Source organism: Aplidium turbinatum, chromosome 2 (genome assembly GCF_918807975.1).
Source record: "Aplidium turbinatum chromosome 2, kaAplTurb1.1, whole genome shotgun sequence".
NCBI lineage: Eukaryota > Metazoa > Chordata > Ascidiacea > Aplousobranchia > Polyclinidae > Aplidium > Aplidium turbinatum.
The window spans coordinates 51,021,683-51,033,509 of record NC_137473.1 but is presented as its reverse complement, the minus strand read 5'-3'; positions in this window follow the sequence as shown (position 1 = coordinate 51,033,509).

The window sequence follows — 11,827 nt, the reverse complement described above, 5'->3', positions numbered from 1 at the left end:
TTGCTCGGCTTGGCTTTTTGCTTGGCATTGAGCACTTTCTGTAGTATTAATAGTTTTCATTGTTTTATCTAAAAAGACAAATAATTTCACCAGCCATGCTATAACTTCAATTGGGAACCAATAAAGCACCACCGCTAGAATCATTGAAACTTTTCATCGCAACAAAATGTTTAACGTGAAGTTGCACAATAGGCTTTACAGCAGGCTATTAAGCTACTTCTCGCATTGTAAGTTATGTAATACATCGTTTCTCAGCCTTTTTTAAGCAACGGAAGCAGTAGCGTTGACAAAGGGGTCCAGGGAGTATTTTTGCTCCCGGGTCCAGGGTGATTGTAGGGACCCGTAATTTATCCAAGGGGTCCTGAAACTTGTGACACCACTGCGTATGCTTTCGATATAGTGCGTTTTTATTAGAAGTGTTCTGATTTGGGGCTTGAGTTTCTTCGTGGTACCGGTTCCAAAATATCAACTCAACGGTCCTGCACGGAACACTTTATGCATTAAAATAATCTTGCGAAACACCAAACAAAATCGTATAATGATGCAATCAAATGAACAACACAACAATAATTTATTCAGTTTCCGTTTTTCTCAGTGCTGTATCTGGGCCTAATAGGATCAGCACAAGCTTTATGTTCGGGTAGGAATTGCAGAAAGACAAACGCAAAGCTTTTGGATTTTCGACCTGTGTTTCACGGAACACAAGTTAAACTAGTAAATTTCTTGCGGAACACCTGACGATGTTGCATGGAACAGCGATTGAAAGTCATTGATCTCAGGGGCGGCTGGTTCTGTTTGTGAGCAGTGGGGCTGCAAACGATTTCGCACGGGAGGGGTTAGGGGGTCTCCCCCCAGAAAAATTTGAAAAATCGCATTATATTTGGTGCGTTCTGAGCATGTTTTTAAACCAAATTTTGAAAAAAATACATTCAAAGTTTGTTGAAAAGTTGATGTAGTCCTATGCTGTATTTAAAAAAAAACTAACAGTATTGTTTTGGAGACAAACTTTACTAGTAGCCTATTGAGCTTAGTCTTGACTAGCCTAGCCGTTGCATACAAGGTTCAAGTGGTTTTGTGATGCCCTAGACAGCGGTCGGCAACCTGCGGCTCCGGAGCCGCATGCGGCTCTTTTATCTCCGCGCTCTTGCTCACGCGGATGCGCTATGTAATGAACATCAGGAGCAGAAATCACATCAACTGCGTGAAATAAATCATTAAAAGAATATGCGTATGTTTATATCTGACCATGAACCGATTAGTTGTATTTCCCAGTCATGTTAAAAGTTGACAGCTGTTGGAATGGTAACTACAAATCAGTTCTACAGGGTGCGGCCGAATAACTCGAACAAAAAGTTTTCCTGTAAGCGTTAGGTTTTTGCTGTAAGCAGTCAGTTAGATTATGCGGCTACGAGCAGGTTTTAGTTTAATGGAGACGAGACCAAATGGCTCTTTCAATGCTAAAGGTTGCCGACCCGAGTTAGCACTATAACCTGTTGAATACCCTAACTCTACAGCTAACACTTCTACATTCATGGCTCATCGCTGCTCTGCGAAATAAAAACTAACTTTAAAAAGTCTGTAAAGTTATTCGGTTAGGTGGGGCTGTTATCCATGCAGCCCCAACAGATTCAAAAATTGCTGTAAAATAACAAAAGAGATTGAGCTTCAAGGATAATTTTTAGCCAATCAGAGCGCTTGAAATCCAGAATCTCAGGCTGCAAACAAGTTTGCCCAAAATCGGTGTTGCCAAATGAAACTATTAATATTTTTATCTTCTATCCACAATTCTTAAATAAAGAAAGTAACCACAGAGGAAAACATATTTTCTCTTTTCTCTTTCTTTCAGCTGGGGCTGCATCCCTGCAGCCCCATGGCACGAGCCGCCACTGATTGATCTAACACATGTCAATCAAAAGAGCTGTAAATAGTTTCTTATAGCATGTACAGGTTCTTGTTTTTCAAATGGAATTCTCAAAGTGTTGTCGGATATTTGCAAAAACGCTTTAACTGCGATACAATAATTCAGTTTTGATATTATTCAGATAATGTTGGTACTTAGCCTACAGAGTATGATCAAGAGAATGCAGAAAAAAGAGAATGCAACCAGTCAATAATAATTAATACTCAACAACTTCTTAGCGATGTTTTGGCTTTATGAGTCATGTTCAAATAATTATATCTTTTTTCTGATCCAGATCGTTAATTCTTTGAATATATGTTGACCGAATTACATTTCTACATGCAAACGGAACAGGAGTGAGGTTGAGGATTGTTGTAGGGAGGATGCTGTCAGGATAAGACTCCAGTCTTCGTATTCATGCTTGTGTCGGGTAGTTGAAGATTTAGATGAAGTCGATGTGAAGGCAAGGAAGCCAATCATCGTGTCTACCTTCAGGCATATCTTTAAGTGTTTTTCCAAAGACTCAGCCACATGCTTAAGCGGTGTCAAACCAGCACCCTTGCGAATGTCAAACCAAAGGTCTCACCACTCGGCTATCCAGCCGACGTGCTCCAGTGTACACGATGATAAACTTTTCATACCAGGCATTGCCGCAAGAACAAAAAATCCTAAAAGGAATTTAGCAAAAATATGAACATTCAATCGCAGAGCACTCAAATATTTGAAAGATTTTTATCTGTTTTTGTTTAAACAAACAAAAAATTTATGAGAAAATCGGAATTAAACCTATCGTTTTTGAGTATGCGTAACAAAACTGAAGATACAAGACTGATTTACTCCAGAATATTACGCGAGGACAGGCGAAGGTTCAATAAATTGCAATGATCCGTGACGAGTTTATTTATTTTTATTTTTTTAATAGTGACAAGGTTCATTTGAAAATTAAAAGTCGTAACCATCACATCTGCAAGAGGAAAGAGCTTATAAGCGATTTTTTACTTTATTCAATGCAACCCTTTTGGAATGTTCGCCATGCACCCTATCGGTCCAATAAGGTACAAAATGCAGCCTCCTTTTTTCTCTTCCAGAATACTGGCTTTATCTTGAAAAGGCTTTGTCTGTAATTCACAACTTTACAGACTGGGATGACTAAAAAACAATGTTTGGCAAAGAATAACAATAAACAAGAAAGTTTACTGAAGTTCAATCAGAGGTTGAAGAACCTTATTTATGGCCCTAGCATTATACTTTGTTGCTGCCAATAAAGTAAGCAGTGTTAAAATCTATCCATCTGCAAAATGCCATGACTTGTATTTACACTCCAAAGGGTAATTTTTTTATTTTGTTAAAAATATCGTATCATTTTACCGAAGCAAATCGTTTACTTCGCAAAGTAATATACGGGTTATTTAACACGAAAGACTCAACTAAAATAGTTGAGTTATTCATGACCCGTGTGTCATGTGTTTTTTAAAGGTTTGTTAACGTTAAAGCAATGCAAACATTTTCATGTGAAAACAATATTTATGTTGAACTACAGCCTATCTTTACTTCACAATGTAGATGTTAGCGACCAGTTTTAGCCTGATGCTGCGAGTTCGCTGTGGTAATAGCGAATTGCACTACTATTATTTAAGGGTTTTTACGGGAACCATTCGTCATAGCACATGACCAGGGAACCGTGTTCCGAAAGCTAGTGTAATTCGATATTGCCACAACGTACTTACAGCATCAGACTAAAACAGACCTTTAGAATCTACATTGTGAAGTAAGCAACGATCATGCTGCTAAAAGCGAAACTCAATCTATTGCATAGCCTATATGTTTGGTGCTTATCAAAAGTATGAAAAAAATGAATGACAATTTAATCAAAGGCCATCAGAGTGCGTAAGGCGATAAACAATATTATGATCATTTAAACAAAACGACGTTTCAAATTGTATGCCACCTTGCTGAAACACAAATATGTCACCTTGAGTGGCCTCAAAGGACTACTAACACTTTTCTTCGAGAAAATATTGACTGCAAGATGCAACATACGAACAAACTTTTATTTTTACTTAGTTAGACTTTCAGACAAGTCTCGATAGAGGTGGCCGACTGTAATTATGTTTAAAGAAAGCATTAGAAGAATTAGTTGAATTTACATTGATTTAAGTAAATAACTTGCGAGCACTCTTAAACCAAATCGATAGTGCATTTTTAAGACTAAACTAGCTATGAAAATCAACGTTTCGTTACCACAAAGAAAGCATAGCAAACTATCAAGAACAGTAGCCCACACACAAGACTCTCAGTAAGGTGTTTGTGAGTCCAAATAGCCAGACAGGCAAACATGAGAAAAAGCATCAAATTTTTGTCGTATCCAAGCTCATGCCTGAAGCTGAAGATTTTGATTAAGTTGAAGGGAAGGCAATATTTTTCCCCACTTTTAGACATCCTGTTGTGTCTTACCAAAGTCACGACTATATGCTTTTGAGCAGTGTTGAACCGGCGCTCTTTCGGGCGTCGTTTTAGTATCAACTTTTCCAATATTATGATAGTTTTACTACATTTTGGAATGATAATCACTTTGGAGTGAAACGGGATTTCTGCTAGAGATCAAGTAAATTTTGGATAAAGAGTTTTCAGGCAGTGGTGGCGTAAAATCTTCTACCAATGACGAAGCAGCAGACCATTTAACAAATTTTTGATCTGTGAATATTCAATTGTAAAGAGGTGACTTTCTTCACTTGGTTTTATCTGTCTATGCTTTAAATATTCATCTTTGGTATTAGTCAAAGCCATAACAGCATAACACTTTCAGAAAGTTTTCATGACAAATACCATAAAGACGGGTGATGTACAACAACTAAATTGGATTGAATGACATTATCAAAAAACAATAATAATAATAATAATAATAATAATAATAATAATAATAATAACAATAACAATAATAGTAATAATAATAATAATAATAATCATAATAACAATACGATAAACTAACAAAGTAACATACCATATTAAACTCGGATATTTTTGTAGTTCGATCCAATTAAGCTGTTGTCCATCATATGTGTAGTATTCTACAAGTATGTCTCTCAAAGCTATAAACATTAAGGACATGTGTTACCCAGCTTCGGCCGAAAGACTTCTTACCAACAGCATTATATATTTCTAAGAAGAATTTTAGCTTTGCCAGAAAACTAACGGTTTGTAGCTTACCAGATATATTTTAGCATGAATTTGAGGGAAAGGAACGTTCATGATATTGTGAAAAGATGATCAATATCGAAGCAATAAATTGGGTTCGATACCATGGTACGCACTTTGGTTATGTTAACAGCCTAATGCCAAAAGTGATCATTGCTAACCCTATCTAAGATCGAACCCGCTACCCTTCGGTTAATATCCGAGAGACCTCCCATATTGTTGCTATTCTTGTTTGCAAAATGTGTTCTTTTTACATGATTCAACAACCGTTACCGTTACCAAACATGGCTTTGTAAACTGGTAGGCTCATGTAAATCTCACTCATGTTGTGGCAACAGGGCACAACTTAGGCAGCAAATTAATCGTACAATACATTGATTCAACGTCTGCAGAGGTGGATTTTTTGATGAAAACGATTAATTTGCCATGTGACAACTCCCACGAAAATTCCAATATCAAAGCAGCCAATTGAGACTGGCTCAATTGCACAATAAGCAAAAGGTGGGATTGGTTATTCAGGAATTAAAGGGAAGAATGAATGCTTAGCTTTTTAAAACAACAATGCGGTTTAAAAGTTGAATCTTGTTGACGATGGATTACTGTATTTCCTCTCATTATAAAAACAAACTAACGGAGAAAGTGATCTGCATAACATACGGGGCTTGGTTAGTTGACTGTGGGAATATTATTCAGTTTAAACTGAAAGGTTCTTTGCAAAAGATGCGTACATGCAGATTGCAGTACGGTTGCGGTGTCTTGGACCAATAACGTCGATTTGGTCACCAAATAGCCTATGTGAGTTGTTTTCTGCAACTATTTCACCCAAAATGTTCGTGCATCATATGCTAATTGTTTTCCTTTTTTATATTTAAACTGCTGCCGGTTTGTGACAAGGCAAATGAGCAGCTAAAACGACCACAATGAAACACTTTTAACGCAAATGTGAGAAAATGAGCTCCATCTTCGTTATTATGTATTGTCAGTGGACGATTTGTCCTTTTGGAACCGGCCAACTAAGGTAGGTTTATCTTTAAAACGCAAACTTTCTCCAAAATCAACCAAATTTATACTTGAAAATTATTAGCTGAACTTTTTCTGATCTGGTCCGTCTGCAGACGTTGAATTTATGTAAAAAAGGACCGATTTCGCTAGTTTAGTATTGTGTATTATACTGTTCACTGTTCAGTGGTGTTGACCTACATAGAATTTTTTCATAAAGAGGATTTTGAAAAAATTCATGAGACCATTCTAATCGTAACCAACATTTAGTTCACGGCCTAAACGAAGTGGGTCTATGCAATGCCACGGTCTATGACAGGTCATTAAACGTACACTTGTCATTGTGGTGATGATTAGGGTTACAAGATGAAAGCTTGACGAACATTAGCGTAAGTTTTTTGTTAAAAATTTGTTGCTTTGCTAATATGCAATGTAAATCGTGAATGCAATCCACTGTCGATTCAGATTGTGTCTGGTGTTTCCTGTGGAGTACGAAGACGTTTTTCATTTGAGTTACGTTAAGATTGCATTTTGTAGAAAAAAGGAATTCAAAATACTCGTTGCAGTGATTTGCTTTTACTTTGGGACAAAAAAAGGTGGGTTAAAAATGATAAAAATCTCTACTAATCCTGCGATTACTTATTAGTTATTTATCAAGCAATTGATTTGAAATTTTGATTTGATTGAAAATTTTGAAAACTCCCCTGAGTGAAAGCAGTCAGTTTATCTAAACTAATTAACACTTTTTACGCAATCCTTACAAATTAGACTAGGATTAGAATTAGAGCTACCCAAGTTTTCACAAATTAGAGTAGAATTTAAACTAGATTAGAATTAGGTGGACGCAGTTGTCACATATCTTTTTTTAGTTGGATAAAAGCGCCAATGTGGCAACTCGGGATCAAAGTGTCATTCCACCATCACAGCGCCAAAACCACTTACGTCATAATATACATTGTAACGTCAGTGAATTGATGAATTAATCGAATTTTTCATGACTTTGCTGCTCAAGGGATGCAATGACACTTTGATCTTGATCGTTTTATTGCATTTTCTTTGCATATCGTTGATAAGAGCGCAGTATCCTTCCATTTGCCAAAATATACTGTTGGACAAACTAAAAATTTTAGCAAAACTGGAGATTGGATAAGAACTACAATTAGAGCAAACAAGTTTTTACCGAATTAGATTAGAAGTAGAATTACAGACATTTCGCTCTAATTTATCGAATTAGACAACTAGATTTATCTAGTTGTCCAAGTCTGCTTGTAGCCTACGATTCTCATGCATTGGCATTTCATATTTCTTTTAAGCGCATAACGAAACCAAATTGCTGAGATCTCGAAATCAAAGAAGATAAAAGAATTTCCGTGAAAATGAGACAAAATATTATTTTACAAACGGTTCAACGTAACACTAAAGCTGCTCATGCTAGGTCCTTGGAGATGTTCAATCAAACGGTGGAAATTGTTGCCTACTAAAAAATAGGCTAGCCATCAGCAAAAAACAGACCGGTTATTTAAGCTGGTGGTGAGCCTGAGTCCATAGTAACCTACAGTTTAGCTTCAAGCGGCTGTACCAAACTTTTAAATAAACAACAAAAGCAAGCGAAAATTTAGAAATTTTGATGCCTGCTATTTAATTTTTCACTGTTTTGTTTCGTCGCAGATAGTTTCTGGCTATAATTGCTGTATCACAACACAAACGTGTTTACAAAACTTGATTTACTTAAAAACTGGAGGATGATACATTTAAATAAAGCCATGATAAGTCATGAAACAATACAGTAATACATAAAACAATAAATTTCATGGGCTGTATCCAAAGGGGGGTGAGGAGGGTGATCAACCCTCCACTTATTGGAGTGGTTTGGAATGACTAAGACGATTTCAGCCCACTGTCTAAAAATCACCCCCCCCCAAAAAATTCTAAAAGTGGATAGAGCCCCTGATAATTTCAAATATCAATCTCAATGAGAGGGGTTTTTACCCCCAACCCCCTTGCGTAGGCCTACACAACTGATACTGTTTTATTTTGTTATACCTGGTGCTTTTTGTCTACGACTGGCGAAAGGAATTTTTTTGAAGTATAGGAATGGAACTTTTGACTTCAGGCAACTATATAAAAAGCGATTTGAAATGTAACCAAATATAATTCTTTACAAATAATTTTATACAAAAATTTGTTAGACGGTGCAAAAACACAAAATTCTTTATCAAAAAACCTTAGTTCGAAAAGAAAAGCAAACGGAGCTAAAGCAAAGGAACACGCGTTTGCGCCAGAGAGAGACAAAATGTTGTTTCCGCTTGAAACATTTTTGAAATTTTTCTGAACTGAGTAAAAACTTTTGCAAATCATAAACAGTTGCATCAAAATTTTCGTAACTGCTATGTGGACCTGAAACTGTAAAATCAATTTTTGATGAAAAGCAGCATACAATCTAACATTTCAGTAAGGTAGAGTTTTTAAAAAATGTTCATCAAAGTAACTTTTTAGACAGGTTGCCGATTAAATCTGTTCAAGTGCACAAAGCTTTGTGTTCTTTTTGCAATGCCCAAGCAAAAGCGAAACTATATTTTGTATTATTTTTTACTTTAACCTACGTTAAATTTGCATACGTTTGCAAGATTTTGTGATTAAAGGTACTGGGTCACTTCCTATCAAAGTTACCAAGGTCAAGCAAGAGCCCCATAGTGGCCACTTGAAGTCAAATATTTTCGTTTAATCCTTTGCGGAATTTTGATACTTTTTGTGGAATAAACGTAGAAATTACATTTTCTTCAACGTGGAAGTTTTCTTGTCCAGCTTTCGTTAGCAGATTGCTTTGTCTGCTGTAAGTCCTTGAACTTGACAAAGAACAAAATACACTGCTTTATCCCTCCCATACACTCGTATAGCACATCAAACACCGGGTCTAGGCTACAATAAGCAATAAGCATTCCTTTGTGAAAGTTTTGTGACATTAGCATGTACATAGATGATTATACTTAGGTATTGTCTTCCTTATTGTCAATTGTTATGTATGAGATTATGAGAAGGCCTCGCTGTGATTTCAGCTGCTAGATGACGTAAGCAATGCGATCTGACATTCAAGTTGATTTTTACAGAAAACTTGTCATTGAAAAATAAATTTTGAAAGAACGTCCGGCTTTTAAGTAAAAGTGTAAACACAAATTCCACAACTCAAATGTCGCTTTCTTCCAGTGGCATTGGCTTTTATGTTAACGGGGCTTCGTAATGCTTGCGGTCCAGGGTTACTTAGATTAGCCTGTATACTGACGGCATTAGTTTTTATAAATGCTTGGATTAGGAACAGAACGTGGTGAGCTCTGACAACCTGAATGAATAAGACAAATAAAACTCGCCGTTGAGACTTGTTATTGTTTCATATGTCGCTATTTTGTTACAAATTCAAGCAGTTTTTATTTAGCCAATCCATGACTAGGTTGTTGCTTTGGTGGGCTGTGTGGTATCCTCCTTTAAGCTGGGTTACTGGGCATTGTAGTATAAGATGGTCTAGGGACTGATTTAGGTCGTTGCATTTTGCACAGTTTGGTTGAGTTGTCATCTTCCATCGGTAAAGACTGTTATTTGAGACAAAACTAATGGCTTAGCAAACTTTTGAGAAAATATTGCTGAGCCATTAGATGTTTAGTTTTTACAATAGATTCTATCAGAAATTGATGATTGTTAAATTGGTCAATTTACATTCTTGATACTCGTGTGAGTGAAAGTATCTTTTTCATTGAAAACATAAACAATAAGATTCAGCGGTTTGTATTTTTCAACGTTGGTTCGACGTCTGCAGACTAATTTCCGCAAACAATAAATCAACTATATTTTACATTGATTCAACATCTGCAGACAATAAATAAATGTAAAAACAATTGATTTGTTGTTTGGGTCTAGTTTTTTCCTACCTTGAGCTAGCTAGTACTTTTGTATATGTCAAACGTGTACCACAAATGTCAGTTGATTATTCTGAACATTCGGCCATAATATTACTCTGGTACAATTAGATTGCTGAAGATAGATTAGAGAGTGCTCCTAATACAGTAGATGCAATTATAATTGTGTTTTTTTTTTCAGAATCAAACGTTAAGAAACATTTTGAACAGATTCAAACACGATCTTATTATTTTGTTCAAATGTATTTCATGATATTAAGCGCCGCTGCGTATGGCGAGCTATGCAAAACCTTTGAAGTGACTTCATGACATTAATAAAGTCATGTTTTAATGAACTGTTCCTGATTCAATTGGAAAACTTTCAACCGCTGTGATTGTTGATTTCACAATGCTGACGCCAGCACAAGCATGGTAATCGCAATGACGTGTTTATGAAGGTAGCCACTTTAACAAGTCGAAATTCTGCCACTGAATTTGATTAGAATGAAACCGCCAACCAATCACAAGCTACGGTTTAAGTGACGTAAAAAATGGCGAAAAGAAGATGATAGAAAGCAAATTAAGTGATGGATTTTTTGTCAGCTGGTTGGCTTAACGGTTAGGGTTAGGGGTAGAATGTAGTCATTTCATTGACGCGGGTTCGATTCCCACTACTGCTATTGCTCTTTTTCTTCTGTATTTACCAAATAAAGTTCAAAACCAGCATTAACTCTCTGGATGAGTGCGACTTCTCAATTGGACAATTGGACGGTAGCCTCTTATAACATGTTCTGATTGGTTGGCGGTTGCATTGTAGTCATTCGCAGTGGCAGAACTTCGACTTGTTAAAGTGGCTACCGTTTATGAACTGTCTCTCTACAACAGCAGCTGAGGCTTTGGTGATTGTACGCTTAAACTTTGGTTCAATTCCCGTGCTGGTTACAACAAAAACTTTAAAAATAAGATTGGTAGTGTTCTTTTTTGCGTAGGGCAATAAAAGTAAGTCCAACTTGAATGTTTTACATCGAGAACATGAAACATAATAAAGATACAAATTTCGAAGCAAAGCATATCGAAAGTAAAAGAAAGACACGGAGCTGGGCACCCGAATAGTCTAAAACTTTATGGTAATCAGCAGCTGTTGCAATCGACATTGTAGCAAGAAATATGACAAAAATCATTCTTAAAATATCACGAGCCGATGCAATCTATTTCAAACAAGCAATTTCATGCCATTGCTTTCAGGTGCTGTTGCAACTGTCAAGTGTGATGAGATAATATCCTTTAGACTTTGCGTGCCCTTGAAAATTATGAAAAGTCGTGTAAAGTTTACTCTGAGTATGTGATCCGTAAAAAACATTTAAAAATAAATCGCAGTTAGAATTTTTTACAAAGCAAAGCTACATGCTTGGCTGGGTTACTTTACGTAAGCAAGATATTTGCAGGTTACAAGAAAATTTTTCGAAACAAAAATATTTTGTGGTTTTGTTGCGAAAGGCATGAAAATGTAAAATTTTTGTATGAAATGCTTAGTTCAAGCATTTTATGAACGTTTTATTTTTACTTAACAGATCTTAATAAAGTCAGCAACAGAAAAAAGTGATCAAAAGTAAATGAATTTTATGACAGGATTATTCCTTGTAAACAAGCACCAAATCTTGTTGCTCCATTGCAGTCAGCAAATCAGCCCATTTTACACTGCAGGCAGACGATGAATTAATCTAAAAATGGGCTGATTTGCTGACTACGGCAAAGTCAACTAAATGTTGAAAAACACATGAAACTGCAAAACTTTTGTCTCCAATGTTGACCAACGTTTTGACACGCTCTGTGGCACCTGCTTTGA